Source organism: Triplophysa rosa, linkage group LG2 (assembly GCF_024868665.1).
Source record: "Triplophysa rosa linkage group LG2, Trosa_1v2, whole genome shotgun sequence".
Lineage (NCBI taxonomy): Eukaryota > Metazoa > Chordata > Actinopteri > Cypriniformes > Nemacheilidae > Triplophysa > Triplophysa rosa.
Genome location: NC_079891.1, coordinates 15,775,436 through 15,787,671, shown reverse-complemented (window position 1 = coordinate 15,787,671; position 12,236 = coordinate 15,775,436). Strand labels below are relative to the sequence as shown.

Below are 12,236 nucleotides of genomic sequence, written 5' to 3'. Positions count from 1 at the left end.
TCAGATCCTTTCAAACTCTGTCAGGTTGGATGGAGATCATCAGTAGACAGACATTTTCATGTTTCTACAGAGATGTTCAGTTGGGTTCAAGCACTAGCTCAAGGACATAGACAGAGTTGTCCATAAGCCACTCTTGCATTGTTTTAGTTGTGTGCTTAGGATCATTGTCATGTTGGAGAATGAACCTTCTGCCCTGTCCGAGGTTCTGAATGTTCTGGGCTAGGTTTTCATGATCATTATCTCCGTATTTTGTGTACAGTCCCTGAAGCTGAAAAACACCCCCACATCATGATGCTGTTTCCACTACACTTTACTGTTAAGACGGTATTGTACAGGTGTTGAGCAGTGCTTGTTTTTCTCCAGACATGATGCATGAATCTGAGATTCATCAGACCAGAATATCTTGTTTCTGACAGTTTGAAAGATTCGTTGAAGTATGTTTTTGCATATTTCAAGTTTCCATGTGTCTTCACTGAGCAAAGGTTTGAGTCTGGCCACTAAGCCATAAAGCTCAGATTGGTGGAGTGTTGCAGTGATGTTTGTCCTTCTGTAAGTTTCTCCCATCTCCATATATGATCATGGAGCTCAACCAGAGTGATCATCAGCTTCTTGGTCACCGCTCTAACCAAGACCCTTCCTCATCGATGGCTCAGTTTGGACAGGAGGTCAGCTCAAGTAAGAGACCTGGTGGTTCCAAACCTCTTTCATTGAGGATAAATGGAGGCTACATGCTACTGTGAACCTTCAATACAGCAGATTTTTTTCAGAAGTCTTCCCCAGATCTGTGCCTTGATACAATCCTGTCTCAAAGCTCTACTGGCAGTTCTTTTGACCTCATGTCTTGGTTTTTACTTTGATATGCATTTTCAGCTGTTGCACCCTTTATAGAGAGGTATGTGCCGCTTCAAATCATACTTATTCAATTGAATTTGGCACAGGTTAACTCCACTCGAAGTGTATAAACATCAACAAGCAAAACTAATGCTTCTGAGCTAAATTTCAAGTGTCCCAGAATACTTATGCAATGTACTTATTTTTGTTTTTTATTTTTAATAAATTTGCAATGATGTCAAAAATCTGTTTTTTGTTTTGTCATTATTGTGCATGGAGTGTAGATTAATGTAAAAAAATAATCATTTAAAGTAGTTTAAGATAAGGCAGCAGCAGCATAACAAAATGTGAATAAAATGAAGGGGGATGAATACTTTTGCAAGCCACTGTATATTAATTACTTTCACTTCTTTTTTTTTATTCATTTATGTTGTGTACCGTATGAGGCACTCTAACAGATCAACAAGAGCTACAGCACAGTATACGTAGTTCTTTGTTTTACATAGTATTTTACTGCTCACCTGTGAATGTGTCCTCTGTTACACTGCCTTTTCTATTTCACGAGTTCGCCTCGCAGATAATAAGTACGGATAATGAGGGACGGTGAGCGGGCCCCGGGGCCGATATGTGCCCGTACTTGGGTCGTTAATTATCTGGTTGGTGAGATTGGTCATAGCCAACCAGCCGGGTTAGTTATCTGCACGTGCTCCTCCCGAACTTTGTTAATAAAACATCATTTACATGACAAATCTGTATGTCACAAACATTATTGACTAAATTAGGAAAATATATGCAAGCCATTGTGGAGCTTCTGGTGTCTTTATGTATTTTAAACTATTGACAGAGTAGGCCTATTCTGTTCAAAAAGACAACAACTACTCATCCTTAATCAACCTAAATAATTCACAGCATTTAGAGTTGCAGTTAATTCCTTTGCAATATTTTGTGTTCATCCTCTTAATATTTTGATAATAACAATGATGATATTTATATTTCAAATATTTACACATTCCTTTTATTTATTTTGTCCTGAAACTGTAAACATTTACAGTCACGCATAGAGGAGCCACTTTTCATAGAGGAAGACACTGAATAAGTGGAAGAATGAGGAAGAAATTTGCTGACCAATGTAAATGAATGAATTGACAGGAATGGCCGACATAATATCCTCACACATCTTGTTTTCTTAAGCGTTTTCTTAAACTGTATATTAATGAAAATACAACTAAATGTAAAGTTTAGTTGTCTTTGTATAAAACACATGTTTGACCACATCATCATAACCAACCTTTCCTGCTCATCACGTGCTCGATTTTAAATCTGTGAGCTGAAACCGACGCCGCTGTCCACGCGCTCTACTTTATGAATGGATGGGAGTGGCGCTGTAGTGTGAGTGTCAGTGTCGTCACGCTGTTAATAGGCTCTGGCGCTCGTCAGTGGATTTGACAGGACAGCAAGTGGACACCGCGACAGCATACGACAACAGCTAGAGCGAGATAGAGTCGGGCTTTAGGGGCAAAAGGCAACCGGAGGCGATACGGTGATCACCAGCGCTGTGTGACAGAGGCAGCTCACATGTTTGAGGGGTGGGAGGATGTGTTCCAGGAGACAAAGGAATCGCAGGCATGTAGTTTTTTTGTCCGCCCATAGTCAACTCGGGCACGTTTACGGACCGAATAATAAAAGTTACATCCCTGTATTACATTAACGTTCATGTAAATACTCACCCAACTATTTAATGACCGAGGTTGGATTTTTTTCGGGGTTAGTCACTACCTCAAAAAAGCTGCGAACACTCACAGAATCTTATAATCTTTATTGTTTTTGGAGTATGCGTTACAATATCTGGATATCCTGAAGTGCATTCCTCCAGAGTTCTAGTAAAGTGAAGAGATCGTTCTTCAAAGGCGTGACAAAAGCAAACGGACGACACAGACAACTCGCATCAGCACCACAATATCCACCCTCTCAGTAAAGGCGTCTGCAGATTTGGGCGATACGAACACATTTCTTCTTGTCTGTTTGGAAGCGCTCTTAACCCAAAGTCCTGCGATCCCCGGACCGTCAGAACTGCTGCTCAGCAACTATACCACTGAGTCTTGGGCTGTACAAACTCAATGACTAACGCCAGATTTGTATTTATCGTTTTGGAAAAAGGACGCTAAGCTGTCTCGTTTTATAAAGTTAAAAGCAGTGAACGTATTGACGAGCTGTGCATCCCGAAAGATTCCCGAGGAGAAATCACAGTAAGGTAAGCGTTATTCCCAGTCAGAAAACTTCTTTAGTTTCCAAAATGATTACGTGTTTTGTCGCATGTGTTTTGGTTCGGGTGTGTGCATTGCATATCGAGAAGGTTATGGTTTGTTTTGTAATAGTTTAGTTTTGTTAACTTTAGTGACTTCAGAAACCTATTCTGTCAATCTGCTGTAGCCTAATAGCCTAAGTTTTGTGCCATTATTGTGTACATAGTTGTTTTTTCTGAGGTAAACATACATGCACTGTGCGTGTAATGTTATGCTACGTAGCCTATGCCAAAACTCCAGCTTACCTATAACTGTCACTTCCAAAAAGGACGATGTCTTCACGTTAAGTCAAGTGCAACTTTCACTCCTAAGCGATTTCTTCCAAGAGCTTACTGCCTATGCCTGAAGTCGCTTTTCAGGATGACTGTTGCCATGCTCTGGCAGTGTTTTAAAAAGAGCGAGCTTCCCACCTAGGAGGCATTTTATAGGCATCATTGGCGCGTTCTGGGTCTTGCAACGCGCGTATAATAGCCTACCAAAATGTTGCATGTTGAAATTATGCCCACAAATAGACAGCTCAATATTTTTTGAAACACAGCCAATGTTTGTTTTGTCAACTGTATCAATAAGTGCCCACGAGTCACTTGTATAATATCGCCTGATTTCTATAGATTGCACACGTAGGGCACGCTTACAGCTGGGGAAATCTCGATGGTTCCCTGGCAAATCGGCCTGCGTCACACTTAGGCTACATGAATTCATATGGTTCCACATAAATTGTATTTTCGGGGAGTTCACACAGCTGCGTAAACACTCACTGCCGGTCATAGTCCGCACCGCACCTTTCTGTTCTTTCTTATAATGAATCAAAATCCTAATGCAAGAATAAACGCATGATAATAACGATTTAATTACACTTATTAGATTACATTTCAATTTTATTTAAAAAGTAACTGAGGTCGTTTTAAACAATGGAGACAGATATTCGTTGTAATATCCATTTGGTTTAGGCATTTGGATAACTTTTATGATCTGATCTGGATCCATGACTGAGCTGACTGATTTGTGTCAGCTCTGTTAATGAAATTTGCCATTGTTAAACTCGCACATTCATATCTGTAGATTTGAGGGTGCCCACATTGTTTGGACAATACAATGGTATTTAAAGAAAATAGCAAAGAAATGAATAATAACTGGCTTTGTGTTGTCAAACAAAAGACAGTAAAAGCAGACAATTACATGCTTTTCCCACCCATTTATTCTTCGTGGAACTAAAACCACTGTTGCTTGGGTGAGGCATATTGTAGAGCTTGTTGCCACCCACTCTCTCTCTCTCTCTCTCTCTCTCTCTCTCTCTCTATCTTTGTCTCTCTCTCATTTTTCTCTTTCCAACTCCGAGACTCTTGGTGACTTGAGCTTTCCAGAATGCTTGCACTCCACACATTCCAGGCCTCTCAAGCACCAAGGAGCTGGCCAGCTCTACACAGCTGGGAGCCATATAAGACTGTGGGGCAGTTTATTGAGCAACATCTTTAACTCCGTTCTGTACTCTCTATGGCCTGACACAAGGAGGAAAGGGAGGGGTGTTCTGCATTCCCCATGTTTCTTTAACGGGCAAAAGAGCCATCCAAATCCCAACTCCCTTTAGGAATACATACAGATGTGCATATTTAGAAACTACAAGGGCAAATTCTGAATTCTGAACGCACACGTGAGATTAAATGCTGTTCATTCTTGGTGACTGCGAGCAACTGACCTCTGTATACACGCGCACGCACATGCATATTCGAATATGGAGAAAAGCAAACATCTTTCCCCAAAGCACATGATATCCGTCTGTGCTGGAAAAATGTAGTTTAGAGAGATGGTCATTGTACAATGCTCTATCTCCCTCTGCGTTTTTGGCTGCTCTCACAGTTGTTTTTGAAACGGGAGAGTATGCAAAGAAAGTTGAGGCCAGGACAGCAGGCCGATAGCAAGAGAAAAGAGAGGAGAGAGGGAATGGGAGGAAAAAGAAAAGAGTAGATCCTCAGGAAAACATGCAAGGGGTTGTGGGAAGGAGGATCTCAGCTGCATACAAAAAGATTGTTTGAAAAGGACAATATAGAGACAATAACAGTTTCCCGGCTGTAATCACAAGACAGTAATGGAGATAGGGGTAGTAGAAAAATGAGTAAAGTAGTAAGTAACAACTGTACGTCTTAGTAATATATTGAGAAGGGACCTTTCAGAGAAAAGAAATGTAGAATCTGAGCACTCTCTGTTATTGAGTAACTTTGCTAAGGGTCTCATAGCCCTTTCGCATGTAGCCAAACAGAGGCAAAGGGTTTTGTATTTTTTTTTGTTTGTTTGTTTAAACTAGACAACAACCATCCACTTAGATAGAAAAAGAGGCTTGACTGACACAAATCTGTTTTGTATTTACAGTACATGCAGGGACGGGGTTATATTCTTACACAATAATTAGAATATTATGAAAAAGCAAGATTTCCTCCTTTTTTTCAAGTTACATTTATTACTGCTTTGTTGTGACTTAAGCATGTTAAAATGTTTCATGCAGTACATGGAGGAGGTGTTCGCTGGAACTATTCAGTAATACGGTCCACTGCCATGCTCCCTGTAGGCAAGATACTTCGCTTTTCTGCTTTCTGTTTGTCTGTTCATATGTGTATACTTTGAGATCCATGGAAACAGAGTTGCATATTGCACAACTATTGACACTTTTAGGGAGCATGAACCCAGTCACCCAGAATTGCTCGCTACTACAGGAGATTGAAATCATTGCCTTAAGATACATACATATTTTCATCTTACATTATTGTTTTCAGTTTAACAAGTTTAAGGGGTTATATACTAGTTTTATACTGTACTGTTTGGCTCTTTCTCTGATTTTAAAATGCTTGTTTGCTTTTAAGTAAAATTTGTAATTTTGTGATTCGTCTTAAACCTGGTTGGTTTGGTAAGGTTCTTGAGAAAACCCTTTCTTGAGATTTTTTTCAATGTGAACGATTGGATAAAATGGAAAATACTTTTAAAACCACTAAAATGGTGAGAATAACTGTTGCATTCTATTATACTAAATGTTAGTCTATTGGCTCTTGTACTAGTAGGCCATGTAGTGCTATTCGAATCAGTCACATTAATCTGTATGCACATTCACTTACAAGTCATTTACAGATTTGTCAAATCACATGTATTTGCATTGCCACCGACTTTTCTTTAGTATGTACACAGATCTCACATTACATTTACAGAAACATTAAGAATATGCTTTTTCTAAAAGGCCTTGGGTAGCTAGATGATTTAAAAATAACCTCAAATTTTTAATTTTCTATTTGCATAATATGGAGCAGACTATTAACTGTCCTGTTTTTACTGTTTTTAGTTTGTTTTCTTTTGACTTACGAGGCTTCTGCAGAGTAATATTTAAACAGGAGCCAGATCCAAAAGCAACACTTGTCACGGTCCTACCTTCTTGTTTATGAATTTCTAGTCATGTGGCAGGATCGGGACAGAGCCCTTAGGTTTTATGTGAGAAAGCCATGAGTTGTTTGTTTTTACTTCTCATGTGTTTTCTCGTGTCTCGTCATTTGCCCCGCCCCTCTCGTTTCATGTATTGCTTCCCTTCCGTGTCTAATGTTCCACACCTGCCCTCGCTTGTTATCCTTCGTTTGTCTTACCTATAAATGCCCTCATGTTTCTTTGTCTTGTGCTTGTGTATTGTAAAATGTTACGTATCTGGATGTCCTGTGTTTTGCTTGTAGATTGTCCTGTCCCTAGCCGTGCCCGTGTTCTGTGAGTGTTGTGTTCTACCCTTGTCATGTGTTGAGTTTAGACGTTTGGTCGTGTCCTTTAGTTTAGTTTTTACTGTTCTTGTTTCGTTTTGCCCCCTCGTGGGAAGTCTTTTGTTTTGTATTCAGCTCTTAGTTCTGTTTTCCCCATCAAGGGTGTTTTGTTTGTGTTTTTGTTATTAAAGTATTGTTTCATTAAGCCCTTCACTGCCTGCCTGCATTTGGGTTGTTTCTTCCACTGTGATTTGTGACAACACTAGTCGGGGCAAAATATTTTTCAGTTTCTTTTGCTTTAAGACACCGTGGATCAACTGGGGGTTCGGTGAAGGTAATAGAATGAAATTGTAACAATGTTCGTATAAAAGGAGGAAGGACGCGGGAACCGGCGAACTTTAAACAAACTTTTAATCAAATAAACGCACAACAAAACGAAAGTAAAAGGCCGACAGCCACCTCACGGTCGACTGCAGGCTACACAAACATAACTAAAACTTAACAAATCCAGGCCTGGTCCTCTCTCGTCGTGCCTTCCTGTCGCTCCTCCTCTTATGCTTCCGGAGCTCCTCCGTGAGAGATGCGAGACCGGTGTAACGCACAGCTGACACTCATTATCACTCGCGCCACCGGCCTCGCTTCGTTCTCTCACGGCTCTCGTCCCGCCTCCCTCGTCACAGAAATGTTCATGCTTCCTTCACGGTTTGAATTACCATCTTTTCCAAATTGTTACACATGCAAGACATTATGACTCCCTTAAGTTTTCCTAAAGCTATTTTGGGTAGGTGTGGGATTCATTTAAAGAGAATTAGGAGGCCTTGTTTATACTCCTATGCTTGCTGCATGTACGTATGGGCATGTTCGTATGTTCATGTGTCTGTGTGAGGAAGAGAACAGAAAACTTAAGATAAAATCAATCACATAATTTAAAGTACTTGTTTTACCACTAAATTAAATAACTAATTTAGTAAAGTTTTTACTGCTATACAATTTACATGATACAGGAACACACATGTTGACACAAATGCACCACAGTATAAATCTGTTTGCTTTTTTTGAGCTGCCAAAGCAAAGTAACCAATTTAACTGCTTGCTAACCACATTCCAAAATAGCACACCCAACATGATCGGTGATCTCATAAGAAGGATATACATTAGAGTATAGTTTGCCAACACAACAAGTGAGTCAGCAGAAAAAAACCTGTACTGCAGGGAGTGTCTGGTGTGGCATTTTTGGTAGGAAAACCCACAACTTGAAACTGCTTGCTGCTGTAATTCCTTCCATAACAAAGCACAAAAGACAAAATTTCTTAGAATAATGTTACACAATACAGTATCAATCTTAGCTGTTATATATAGTTTAAGACACTATTTGGATGTATTTAGACATTTTGAATGAATGAATAAATAAATAATTGTCCTTTTAAGCCGAGTGGCATGGACTGTACACCTTTTAATAATGACAACTAACAAAAGAAGTTTTAGATTGTGAAACATAACACAAATTACAGTTTAGCTGCAGTTATGTGTTCTTGTTGCTTTGAACATCTCTAATAGGCTACATGACCAAGTAGAAGCAAACTAATATAGTAAGTTATCTTGGTATGGTAAAATCATGTTTGGCAAGCAACCGCTCATTGCTGTTTCTTGCTGATTCAGCTCATATTTTGCTGCATTGCTGGCATTCATTTCAGTGAATATTGTAATAGGGATTTGCACACTACACAGTGCCACTGTTAAGGTAAATATAATACTTAATTTTTTTACTCAATTATTTGCATTTTTCAATGAAACATTATACAGAACTATACAATTCTTTTATTATATTACATTTGGTCACAGCTGTGAAATTAGTATAGGGATTATTTAGTAGTCTTTTGACTTCAGGAGAAAATTATAAGCATCATTTGTTTACAGATGCCACTTGGTTTGATATTTTGTAACCGTATCAATTCAAATAAGTGATAATTAAACTTTTTAACTGTGACTTGACGTGTTTAAAAATGTTACAAATATTTTGGGGGGCAGCAGTACACATCATAAAAGTGTAAAATCCTTACACTGTGTCTACACCGGACGCGGCGCGATGCAACAAAAGACAATAGAACCTATTAGAACCCATATAATAATACATTTTGCCCACACTGGATGCGTCGTAACACGACACATGGCTTGTTCTAATGAGATTGTCGCGCCCAGGGGTGTCTCACACGTCCTGAAAAGTGAAGCTGCTGGCCCTTTGATCATCCCCTGGTTGCTGGCTGCAGTACGGGTCATAAACCTGCCCTCTCCATGTAAACAAATGGGACAAGAGCCACACTATAAAATCCAATTACACTTCAAATATTTTTTTCCAAAGATGTTTTCTGGTATTTTAGTCAGTTTTCATCACGTTGATGTATGTCCAAGTGTTCATTTTTTTAATAAGTTTGGTTTTAGTTAGTTATAAGATGTTATAGAAAAGGGGTGCGGTAACTTCGTTTACGATTGAGTCATCAGGGAATATGGGCAGGACCTTAATATCACGCTGCACTTCGTGCTCACTACTGCGCAGACTCTGGCTCCACTGACGATTCCTCCTGCGCATGCCCGGGCTCCAAACTGACATTTTTGCGTAACATGTCAGCGCCCGTCGTCGGACATTTTACGATCAATTCACTACAATGGAAGGAAGTGGCGTCACGCTGTCCATCTTTTATACAGTCTATGGTCGCACCACGTCCAGTGTGGACACGGTGTCAGTGTTAAACAGATCAATCAAAAATAAACAGTTAAATCATTATTTATTCATCCTCATGTTGTTCAACACATGTATATGGAACACAAAAGCCGATATTTTGAGAAGTGTGTCTCAAAATGTGGTTTTGTGTCTGTACAATGAAAGTCAATGGGGGCCACTGTTGTTCTGATGTTGTGCCAACATTCTTCAAAATATCGTCTTGTGATTTTAATTTCTGTTTAAGGCTAATTCACACTGATCCAACAAAGACTATACAAACACTGACATTCGGATTTAGAATGAACAAGTTTGTTGGCATTCATTAGCCTTTAATGAAATCATCCAATTGTCTTTTCAAGAAGAGCTAGTTTTAATGTCGAGTCAGTTAACAAAAACCTGAAAGGGTGTATATTACTATCTGGCAAACCACTAAAATGTGGTTCCTCCCAATCTTTATGCCTTGGCTTTTGTGCATCAGTACATTTCAGTGACAGTCACCATAGCTAACACACCCCAGTTCAACAACAATCGATTGATAATTGTTCTTCAAAAAGTTTTAGATCAAAGCTGTCAGTGGTTTTGCTCCATCCCACATAAGCCACTGCACTGGTGTTGTGATGGTAATGACATGTGATTGGTTATGTTTGGCCAATAGGAGCCTAATGTGACAGGCCCATAAATAACATCAATATAGATTGTTCCAGTGCTCGTTGGAGATGCTGTTTTAAGTGTTCAGCAAGGTGCCAGACAGTCAATTTGCTGTGTGCGCATATGTTTGTGTATAAACTCTATGAACTTGTGTTTTGTGTACATAGTAGTTCCTCTTTTTACAACTATTGTTCTATTTCTGGGTCTAATTTTTTTTTCTCTTCTAACCCACACTGTGTGACAATACATTCCAAGGCAGTTACAGCATCACAGTCAACAGTTATCTCAACAAAATCACTTCCTGTTCTTTCTAAAAGCCCCCAGCCCAAAGAGGGAGAGAGAAAGAGATAAAGTGGAATGGAGCAACAGAAAAATGTGAGCCATTGAAAACAAGATCAAGTTCTCTCTCTGGCCTAAGGTTTATTTCTCTCCCTGACTGGTTCTTACACAGAAGCAGATAGGTGTTTAAGACTCGTTTTCACCCGCATTAGGTTCTCACCGAGCAGAATAACACTGATGTTGTTCATTTCCACATTCCCCAGAGGTGGACAGTCAGATTACAGTTTGGCCTGAGGTGATTCAAAAATATTTGTTTTGGTAACTAACTTTGGTATGCTAAACTGTTTAATCAACCTGTGAATCCATGCCACATTCTTTAATATCACGTTATACTGGTTTAGACATACATAGAGAATACACCGAGATAATATATTAAGCTAGGTGTGTCCTATGATTACCTTATGTTTATTAATACTTTATGCTTGCCTACAATACATACAGAATACACCCATGTCCATGAATTTGACTGATTGCATGCTGTGACTTTTATTTTGTTCCATGTTTAAGTTGATGGTAGAATTTTGTTTATGTTGTCGCCGCATTGAAGTTTTACCATGAAATGTTCCATCATCTCCAACTATTTGAAATAGTCAATGACAAACGCTTCGCAGATGTAGCCTGAGGTGTACAGTATCTATACACCAAGGTCACGATAGTATTCCTGAGGTCTGACTGTTGGAATTATCAGAAAGCCAGAGACACACTTAAAACTTTTAGATTCATAGCTGTGACAGAACCTTTTAAGCACCTTTATTTTTAATAGTGCAGGTCCCAGTAGGAGTTTACAGTCAGCAGATAATGTTTAATGTCTAAAGATTCTAGTCTTTAAATTTAAGAACCTGTCATTTCCAGTCAATCTTACAAAGATTTTTTAAACATGCGGCTGACAATTGTTAAGATTCCCCACTAGATTCTAAAGAGCTTTTGATTGGTCAAACATTTATTTAGGTGAAAGTGAGAGATTGTAAGTTATACCGGTAAAACTTTAGTATAGGGACCAATTCTCACTATCAACAAGTTGCTTATTAGCATGCATATTATTAGAATATTGGCTGTTTATTAGCACTTATAAACACATATTCTGCATGACCATATTCTACATCCCTAATCCTACCCAATGCCTAAACCTAACTATTAATAAGCACCAAATTAGGAGTTTATTGAGGCAAAAGTCGTAGTTAATGTGTTGTTAATAGCGAGAATTGGACCTTAAAATAAAGTGTGACCCTTATATCTTCTAAATGTTAATTTTGTCAATATTTATAGTAAAAGTCAAAAACTTTAAAAACTTTTTGGGGACTTTAAGTCTTCCTCAGAATCATAGAAGCTTGTGCCATAGGACACAAGTGTTCATAGACAACTGGTTATGGGTGTTAATGGCATGTAATGAGGTATCAAAAACAAAAGAGTATGAGTTGCATCTAATGAAACTCTAGCCATGAAGATGACTTTCATTATCCTTGTATGACAGTGCGAGCGTCATTTGTGAAAATGTTTCTCTGCTATAGCCTGACTCATCTCCGTCATTATAGTTCCACTCTATATGCTATACTTGCAAAACTACATTATCACTTAATTCGAGGCAGATTTGGCCTGGTTATCTTGAAAGAAGCTTGTGCGCTAGTGCACTCAGCGCTGGTGTAGCTCTATGATTAAACAGGTGAGTAAAGG

The 12,236-nt window shown here is 38.9% G+C and overlaps 1 protein-coding gene across 1 annotated transcript in view; it reads left to right on the top strand.

Moving 5' to 3' along the window:
* The first annotated feature begins 2,224 nt into the window (after positions 1-2,224).
* rhobtb4 (Rho related BTB domain containing 4) overlaps positions 2,225-12,236 on the top strand; it is a 53,937-nt gene continuing 43,925 nt past the window's right edge. The window contains exon 1 of the mRNA XM_057357225.1: positions 2,225-3,082. The gene's annotated coding sequence lies outside the window, so the exon portion shown is untranslated. The remainder of the gene's footprint in view (positions 3,083-12,236) is intronic.